Source organism: Quercus suber, unplaced genomic scaffold, assembly GCF_002906115.3.
Source record: "Quercus suber isolate HL8 unplaced genomic scaffold, Cork oak 2.0 scaffold_54, whole genome shotgun sequence".
Classification (NCBI taxonomy): Eukaryota; Viridiplantae; Streptophyta; class Magnoliopsida; order Fagales; family Fagaceae; genus Quercus; species Quercus suber.
Window position 1 is genome coordinate 1,823,903 of NW_027069519.1, and position 10,618 is coordinate 1,834,520.

Here is a 10,618-nt window from a genome sequence, read left to right on the forward strand (position 1 = left end):
ACATAGGAAAGCTAAAAATGTAGAGAATTATTGACTCTTAGATCATGGAGATTGAGTTCCATTAAAAAGCCATAATCACACAATCCATTTCTTTTGCTATTTTTAGATGTCTTTTAGGTTCTACTATATTTAACCGATAGTAATGTTTTTGGTCATTAGATGATAGTAATGTTTTTGGTCATTAGATCATTCTATTGTGTTCATGTGAAAGATATTTCTTTTGTCTGAATTCTTTTTATCTGTTTCATGCCATGGTGTTGCTCTTCCTTCTTTCATGCTTCCTTTAATATTTTATTTTTTAAATGCAGTATGCAGTATATGACTATATGTAATTATTATAAAATTTTATGTCGAAGTTTTGCTATATTGCAATGAGTGGATCATGGACATTTGTTTTGAAAAATTGACAATTACTTGGAAGTATTTATCACGCAAAATGTCTACTCCTTAAATTTTGGCTTAGGAAAGAACATCCTAGTTTTTGTTAATTTTTGTAGAATTCCTAAATTGAGGCTTCTTTTGGTGGCTAAGCATGATGTGATAATAGTTATGTTGTAATTTTTGGTTTAATGTACTTCATTGGTTATTTTTGATTCTTGCAATATGTTTATGTGAAAGTAGCACTTATCCTTCATTGATCCCCAGGTCCACTGAAGGTACAATTTTGTAGTTAGTCTTTTGAAAGAAAGTTTTGGTGATGTGGGATCAGGTCTGGCACAACGGTGCTTTGGTTAGTTTTTGTATTTAGCAAGAGACTTTTTCCTTACCCATTTATGGTACAGTATTTTTTGTTAGTGTTCTTTCTATTGTCTTTCAACCTCATATGTGGTTATGCATTCTAAGGCACCATTATGTGCCATGTTCTATAAATTTTGTGATTAGATTGTCCAATTTTTTTTTTCTTTCATTATACAAAATGGATTATCTTTTATCTTGTAGAGACAACTCAAAAGTTTTATTGGAGCTTGTCCATATTAGCTACCTTACTCTATCTTGCATACATTATTTGACATCTTGGTGCTCTTTTGGGCTTAAAATGGTATTAATCACTATATCTTCATCTGTTTGAATTTGTTCTTTGGATCTGCATCGTCTACTTTTGTAGGTGTTTCGAGCAGTGTGCTTGGAGCAGGTTTTGCAAGTTCTTACCCGGGGTGCTTGGCAAGGTTGTAGAAAGTTAGTGGGCAGGTAGATTGTTGCTGGATCCTTTTTGGATTGCCATGTACTTTGTTAACATAAGATCATCAATTTGGTCTTTTTGCACTATAACCTTATGCTTTTTGGCACTCATCATTGGGCAGTCACAGTTGTAAGAGTTGTGTTCTTTAAACATTGGTGCCCTAAATCTCAGGGAAGGAAGGCATTTGTATTGTAGAGAAGAGTAGTTCTACTTTTTTTTTGGGTAACTGCTGCAATTTGGGGTGTATGTTAAAATCCCAATCCCTACATGCGATCTCAGGAAAGGAAGGCATTTTTCTTGTAAGTGCTCTAAATCTTAGGAAGCAGATTTTATTTTTGGTGCTTGGATGCTAAAGCGGTGGAGTTTGATTTGGCTATAAGATTTCTTTTCCTCCCACTTTCATTATTCTCTCCTACAATCCTAGTCTCATTCGGTGATGGTTTGAACTTTCATTGTATTCTTTTCCCTTTGTACTGCAATCTTGTTTAATTTTTGGTTACTCTGTCTTGAAAAAGTCATCTCTTGTTCAAATGCAGTAATGCCTATTATTGGAATACAAGTAGATTGATGGTGGTGATTGTGACCCAACTATGGTTGCTAGGGTAGAATAATATCAATTATGCTTTGCACTATTGGGCTTTCTAGGAATTAAATGATTTTAACTTGTGTCTCAATCTTGTTTAATTTTTGGTTACTCTGTCTTGAAAAAGTCATCTCTTGTTCAAATGCAGTAATGCCTATTATTGGAATACAAGTAGATTGATGGTGGTGATTGTGACCCAACTATGGTTGCTAGGGTAGAATAATATCAATTATGCTTTGCACTATTGGGCTTTCTAGGAATTAAATGATTTTAACTTGTGTCTTTGGATTTGCATCATAATTTGAAAATTAGCATGCTATTGATTTATTTACTAGTCATAGGATGTGATTGAGTAGATGCCATCCATCTCCAAGCATGACTTCTTTAAGAGCCGGTGATGTTTGTTTTGTAGTTTTGTGGCAAGTATATTCCTGGTTCCCGCAATTCTTTTGTTTCTTTTTTGCAAGCTCCTATCTTATTTGAATGGGGTTATTCCTCTTCTTTGTGTGGGGCAAGTAGATTTACGCCAAAACTGTTGTTTCCAAGGAAGAATTATTCTGGTTATTGGTTTGTCCTATAATTGGCATTAGTTGGGCATTCTATGAATTAAATGCTTTTAATTTATGTATTTGAATTTTGCATCATTATTCATAAAATTTGTATATATTGCGGCTGATTGATTTCCAAGACAGAGAAAATGAGTGAGTAGATGCCATCAAAACTTCTATGGCTGTGGTTTGTACAGGTGGACTGTGTGGGGGGATATTTTGGTGCTTATGGCTTTGTTACCCCAAACCTTGTGTTAAAAAAGGTTCATGTTGTATATCAACTTGGGTGACAGTTTGATGGGGACCTCCAGCAATAACCTCTCTTTATGTCTTGATTTCATTATTTTCTTTTCCTACAATTTGAAGTTTTAAGTATTGGTGTAAGATATGATGTGTGAGTAAGAAAATAAATTTGTTGGATTTCAATTAGGTTGATAACAAGCTTCTATTGTTGCTGTGTTTTAGTTTTTGCTTTTGATCCTACTGCTTGCTTAAATACTTGGTTGACCCTTTAGAGGTTTTTGGTTTTCTGTTTGTATATTTTCTTTTCTTTCTTTGTATTCATTTTTGAAAATAATCATAATAATAATGCGTTTATTATTTTAATCCACATTTTTATTACTGGAGATTGGATGTCTTCCCAATCTTTGTTGTCAGGTTTTATTTAATTTAAGTGGTGTTGCGTTTGCATTAGTTTTGCTAGGGTTGACTTTGTTTTGTTGCTTCTCGGTGAAACATGCTTTTAAGAAGTCTTGCACTTTTTTTTTTTTTGTTCTTTCCTTAAAATAAATCTTATAATTTAAAGATGTCTTAAACTATGTAGCTGGAATTGTGTGTTTTTCTGTTTGCTCATGTAGTAGGTCAATGCAAGCACCATGAAGGGTTTGAGCTTTCATGTAGTACGTGTACATCTGTCTTCCTGTCTTGTTTCTATTGATGTTTTCTTGCTTCCAGTGGAACCTGGTAATATTTTGTTTGCCATTCTATTTCTTGTTTGGATTGTCACATTGATATTTTTATTTTTTGGTGCTTCACATCTTAAGCAGCTGAGTATGATTTGGCAATAAACCCTCTTTTTCTTCCCTTTTTTTTCCCTTTCCTTCAAGCGTAAGAATTTTAAGAATACTTATTTTTATTTTAAATTCTGTCTTATACTTGTGTTTGTGACTGAATTTTCTAGGTTTCATTTTCGAGAAGGATTATAATTCCCAGTTTACGAAGTGAGGGTTTGAAATGTCTATTGCAATTTTTCTCCCGTTATCTTGCTGTCTTATTTTATTTTTGGTTGTTATGTGTTGGCAACCTTAATAGTGAATTCACAGCTTAATCTGGCAATGCCTCTTATTGGTGTGGGCCATAATTTATAATCTTAGTGCAGCCAATCTTGGAACTTGGGCTGTGTTGATTGCAACAATGAGAAAACTCTTATTTTTTTAGGTCTTAAATTTCACATTTTTCTTATAAGTCTTTTAATATAGTGTTCCTACTAATGTGATAGTATTCTATTGCTTGTTCAATTTACTTACAGGTTTTGGTCCTTGATAGCTCTGTGAAGGCATTTGTTTCTGTGAAGTTGGCTTTTCTAGATCAATTTGGTTCTTGTCTATATATGAGCACAATCCCTTATGGCTAGTAATGACGGGTTTAAAAAGTAAATTAACATTGTATAATAATGTGTCTTAATAAAAAATCTCAAAATTACTAGCTTTTATTTTGTTTCATATTAACTCATATGTCTTAGTAGTATAATTGTATAAAAGTATTAGAATTAATCAATTAAAGCACAGTGCATAGCACTGAGGAATATATGCTAGGGCTATCTAAACTATATAATAAGCAATTCTGATAATACCCATGTGAGTGGGTAGTGACTAGTGACGTTGCATGTTGCTCATGCATGATGCAGCAGGCTGCATGTACCACACTGCATGTATCTACACTGGCGTTTATTGAGTTTAACCTTAATTTTTTGTTTAATCAGTTTGTATGAAAATTCTCATCTTACACCCTTACACCTGGCAGATCAATTGACTCTGTAGTGTGGAGTCTGTGGACCGCTTTACGAATTAGAAAAACTTGTTTGTGATATAAACTAAAGTAGCAAGAGTCCCATTTTTCTTATCACAAACCATTTTATAGAATAACATCGGTTAGCTTTTGGGATTGGTATTCTCATTTTCCGTATTCCTTATTGCAAACTAATTTCTAGAATACTTTAACCTCAACCCAACCTGAACATGTCAATCCACTTGAACATGAAAAAAAAAAAGTTATATAATGTTAAGAATTATATTTAGTACATGGTAAGTGGAAGAAGCTAATAGCGTTTACCCTTGGAATATTAACTATCAGTCTATTGGGGTTAAGTCTAGACTTTGAGATTGGAGACGTTTAAAGCGTGAGGTTAGCATTCTTGCTTTAGTGCTTTTAGCATTCTACACATTGGTCTACCTCCCGCCAATGTGCTTTTAGCGTTCTTGCTTCAGTGCTTTAGTGGTCTCTAACTACACTGCAAACTTGTTGGTGACCCTCACATATTTGCAATTGAAGAAAATTGGACCCAAGACTAGTTCTTCATTTTCTTTTTCTATTTTAAAGCCATTGTTCTTAATAATGTAGGTTACTTTGAAATCCTTGGTTTATGAGAAGCAAAATAAACTAAGAATCATGATGATAATTGTGCCAATACATAGTAACGTAGGATTGTGCCAAGCAACCCAAAGTATAGTAATTAATTTTTTTTATTGTATATGCCCCATATTCTATTACAAAAGTTGCCTCCAACTGATTTAACTCTTTCTTAATTTAATTTAAAACTCCATTTTGAGATTCATTTCAATATAAAATTTGGCCATAAGTTCAAATTTAGTAATTGATGCTTACTCGTCATACAACGTCATTATGGAAAGCGGGGTGTCCATATGTCAATTTGGGCCGGGTTTGTGCCCAACTTGTGACCAACCCAACCAAATCAGGTGGAGGACATTCAAACTCACAATTGACTGGTGAGAGAGTCGGATCGAAGTGGTTGGATTCACGTCGGATAGCGGTCAAAACCATCAACAACAGAGGAAATGGCCAAAACACTGCAGTTCAGGCAAACTCTCACTAGATCCGACATAAATCTCATCAAATCTAAAGGATTTTGACAAAAAAAACTCAGCAAAAAATGCTTGGAATTGTCAAATTTTGGTAAGTTTCATGGTTTGGTCAGGTCGGGACAGGCAAGTTTAAGGGGAGAAAACTTGCCAACCGACCCTCTAGAGTTGGTTTTTGGGGTCTGGAACCTGCCTCCGACCGCTAAAGTTCTCAAATCGGTCATTGGTGGGTTGATTCCGGTTTGTTCCGGCAGGTGGACACCCCTAAAGATTAGACGTTTAAAGCGTGAGGTTAGCATTCTTGCTTTAGTGCTTTAAGCATTCTACACATTGGTCTACCTCCCACCAATGTGCTTTTAGCATTCTTGCTTTAGTGCTTTAGTGCTTCAGTGGTCTCTAACTACACTGCAAACTTGTTGGTGACCCTCACATATTTGTATTTGAAGAAAATTGGACCCAAGACTAGTTCTTCATTTTCTTTTTCTATTTTAAAGCCATTTGTTCTTAATAATGTAGGTTGCTTTGAAATCCTTGGTTTATGAGAAGCAAAATAAACTGAGAATCATGATGATAATTGTGCCAATACATAGTAATGTAGAATTGTGCCAAGCAACCCAAAGTATAGTAATTAATTTTTTTTATTGTATATGCCCCGTATTCTATTACAAAAGTTGCGTCCAACTGATTTATCTCTTTCTTAATTTAATTTAAAACTTCACTTTTAGATTCATTTCAATATAAAATTTGGCCATAAGTTCAAATTTAGTAATTGATGCTTACTCGTCATACAATGTCATTATGGAAAGCAGGGTGTCCATATGTCAGTTTGGGTCGGGTTTGTGCCTAACCCATGACCAACCCAACCAAATCGGGTGGAGGACATTCAAACTCGCAATTGACCGGTGAGAGAGTCGGATCGGAGTGGTTGGATTCATGTCGGATAGCGGTCAAAACCATCAACAAAGGAGGAAATGACCAAAACACTGCAGTTCAGGTGAACTCTCACTAGATCTGACATAAATCTCATCAGATCTGAAGGATTTTGACAAAAAACCTCAACAAAAAATGCTTGGAATTGTCAAATTTTGGTAAGCTAGTCAGGTCAGGATAGGCAAGTTTAAGGGGAGAAAACTCGCCAACCGACCCTCTAGAGTTGGTTTTTGGGGTCTGGAACCTACCTCCAACCGTTGAAGTTCTTAAATCGGTCATTGGTGGGTTGATTCCAGTCTGTTCCGGCGGGTGGACACCCCTGAAGATAATATAATGGTTGTGTTGGATGAAGGTTGTCCCTTCCCACAAACCATCTTTCAATTGTGCATTGTGGTAATTATAAATATGTTTGTGATTTGATTGTTGTGTTTATGTCTAAAAATAACATATGTTCAACTTCAAATTGATTTTACTCAACTCTATTCCTTATAGCTTTTTTTTTTTTTTTTTCATATGAGAAGTAGGGAAGTTTAAGGATCAAAATTTAGTAGGAAAATATAATTTACCTTAAAAAAAATTATTTTCTTGCTAAGTTTATGTTATTTATTTAAATGTTTTTTTTTCCGAAAAAATAATTCTAAATATTATATACCTATAACATTTTTAGAGTTTTTTGATGATATATGAAAGAACACTAGTTATAATATACATTTAGCCAAATATATTTAATACTCTTTTTAGTAGCTACAATCATAAAACAAAAACAATTAGATTCAATCATGACATTCTTAAATTCTAATAACTTAATATAAATTTAAGAGATTCTTAGTATTTATTTAATTTAAAAAATATAGGAGAAAATAGTCAAATTATTTTATACAAACAACCTGACCTTTTAAAAGTTATAACAAAATAATTTTGTCTTTAACTAGCAGCAGGTGCATGCATAAAAGACACCAAAAAAAAAACCCCATCGAGTTCTTTTCTTTTTTTAGAAACAAAAAACCCATCGAGTTCCATTTTTATAAATGATTGCATTATAATGTATTAAGAAACAATAATTTTGCATCTTTGTCTTCGTTAACAATTTGTTAATACTAAATAGCTAGATGCTTAACTAACTTTCCAACGCTAATCCCAAATATCTCCCCAATAACTATTTGGGGTTACTAAGTAGGGCTACATTATTATTATTATTATTATTATTTTTGGTTAACCCACGGGACATTGGTTTATATGGACTTTATCATTTCTCTAAGAAGGGTAAGATATTTGAATAGAAATCTGTAATTTTAAGAAATATTAATATTATGTTCTGTACTTTGTTACTTAATATGATACTTTATAATTAATAAATGTTAATAAATTTATTTTTTAGAAAAATTGAAAGTAGAATTGAATTAAGGTGTGTACTTGTAGTTATGTTTTTCATTTTATTGTTGTATTTGTGTTTAAAAATACGATTAAACATATTATTAACTCCAAATTAATTTTTCTCAACATACCCTTATAATTTTTTATCTATCACGAGGAAGAATGAAGTTTAAGAATCACATTTGAAAACTTAGGGTAGAGAATTAATTTTTTGCAACACATACTTGCTTGCTTTTTCCATAATCTTTCCTTTATTCGTTTTCAAAAAGAGTATGACATGTCTCTCATTTATACAGGTTGAACTCAAGCTTCAAGTGAAGACACAAGCCTGATCCTTATCGCTCGATAAATTTTGGAGATCAAAGTAGACAATCATCCCTGGAACATCTTAGCCGTCAAAGATGAAAGTTGAAAGACTCCCCTTGATATGCTTTATTCCACAACTTTTTTTAAAGGGAGGAATAAAATAATCGAGGTCCTCATCTACTAAGATATTTAGGTTGAAGCAATGACCTTGTGTCATAGAGAGATGCCTAGTTAGATGGACTACCCATGTGGTTAAAGCCAAGTGAACATTTAAGCCTAATATTTGCCAAAACTGGTAACATTATATGTTGTGATTGTTGTATAATACTAGTGATGTCATGGATGTTGCTATAATCGTGACAGGCTATATCAATTAGTAGTTGTAAAAAATATTATTTTTATAGTATTTCTTGTCAATACAATATTTTGTCTGCCCTCGATTAATGTTCCAAAATATTGATTAAAACCCTCAAAATGTGAAAATCATGTTTTTGAAAACCAAAAGTTGGGAACTATGTGAAAAAAAAAAATCATATTTACCCATATCAGACGACGTAACAAACCATCAAAATTTTTAAAATTGTCAAGCATGCCATTTCTAGCAAAGTTTGACCAACCCTAACTAAACCCTAATTGGGAATAGTCAAAATGTTGACTTTTTGATCCAATCGTCCAATTGAGGTAAAATTTTAACCATCTTAAATGTCACACCCCAAACCATAAAGGGTCCAAGGCATGAAAAAGACATCTCAAAGAACTTGTAGATATTTTTTTTTTTTTTTTGACAATCCAATCCACATAAATCATATCAAAAACCAACATTAAGAATTATCATAATAATTTCATTGAATATACTCTCAAAGTAAGTCAGAGCTCTAAGCAATAATTATAAGGACCATTGGCCACAAAAGAATAGAGGTCTGAATAATTAATTACATATCACAGCTTGTCCCATCAGTGGAAATAACATCACAACCACTTTAATATATAAAAGAATGAGTCAAGCATATTCTAAGATTTACAACATCTAATATACCCATTACAAAAGTTCAACCTCTATCAGTAGTTAGTCTAACTACTATTAGCCACCAAAAAGCTGTCTCAAAAGATTGTTGCCTACTCTGAAAATGTTATAAAATAATGGGATGAGACAGAGCCCAGTAAGTAGCATATTTGATGGGGGTGGGGGAAATGCAGTTTCATCTACTATAATAATAGTAATATGACAAGAATGATTAAATAATGAAAAATAAGTTCCTCAAAGTAAATATCTTAAAACCATATGCTATAATCTGTGAGCAATAATAGTATAATTCCAAAGCCATAATTTCTAACATATGGTAATTTATCTCAAATATACCACACTACCACATAGACCGGTCAGGGGATCCACCCATTCACAACTGGCATGATATTTTCCTCTCTGGTATGCAGACTCTTGGCCCCATGGACAGTAGCCTTACCCATACCCTCAAGGTTTTTCTCTCTCCCCATGGGCAACAGAGAGAGCGCGTCAAATAGGACCTCTCTTGCATGTGGTCTCTTGGCCCCATGGGCAGCAGCCTCACCCACACACAATCAAGGAACCCTCTTCCCCCCATGGACAGCAGGGAAGAACGCGTCATCCAAAGTGAAAAGGGCACTGACCTAAACTTGATTCCATTGTCACAAAGACCACGAAAACCAAATAGGGTGATCACCGGGAAATCACACATGGCATGGTGTTAAAACAACATAAACTCTCCATCAAAAAAAAAAAAACAACATAAACTCACAGGTTACATTACTTTGAAACACATAGTTCATATCCAGGTAGTTTCAGAAAATCTTAAATAATCTAACTTCTACAAAGTTTGTAAGGTTTTCAACTTCATTTTTGTCAAAAAGATTTTCTATCAATTTCCCGAGTACTAAGACAAGATAAGTATCTTAAATATTCCAATACACCATAAAATCCAAGATTTTCTTATCAAGATTAAATAAAAGATGCTCATTTATCCATATCACAAATTCATGCATTTCCCTAAATGCAATACCAAATATGATGCATTTTCATATATATAATCATATATATATATATATATATATTAAGGTTACGACACAATAGTTTTTAGGAAAGTATAATTTCTATAGGTAGTTTCCAAAAGTGTGTCTACCCCAAAAACATTTATATAACATGGTTATTTTTCAAAATCCCATTAAAAAGCTACTTACCTTGCAACCGCAAAATCCTAATTCTCCAAGCTCCAAGGAGATTCGCTAGAACCTAAACAATATCAAGTAAACCTATCACAATAAGTATAGAGCTTGAAATTGCATCTAGCCACAATTTAGGAATTGCCAAGTAATCACTTAATTAGGCAAGCCTAGTATTTAACCTCATCAATAATAATATATTCTACTTCCATAATTTCTCAACAAATGGATTCACAAGGCATAAACTCCAATTTATAGTGTTAACCCATTTAACATCATCTCCAACATTATGACCAACTTCCATAAAATTTACACTACATCATTAAGAGACCCATGAAAGCAAAATCAATATATCCTCAAAGACAAGAAATTTAGAACTTCAACTAACTCCAATAAACCCAAT

General features: G+C 33.3%; 1 long non-coding RNA gene across 1 annotated transcript; it reads right to left on the minus strand.

Moving 5' to 3' along the window:
- Nucleotides 1-8,840: 8,840 nt before the first annotated feature.
- LOC111994045 (uncharacterized) lies at nucleotides 8,841-10,608 on the minus strand. Its single transcript, XR_010628528.1, has 2 exons — nucleotides 10,234-10,608; nucleotides 8,841-9,140 (listed from the first exon to the last, which is right to left on the minus strand). It is a non-coding gene; the product is annotated as an uncharacterized LOC111994045 (long non-coding RNA).
- Nucleotides 10,609-10,618: the final 10 nt, after the last annotated feature.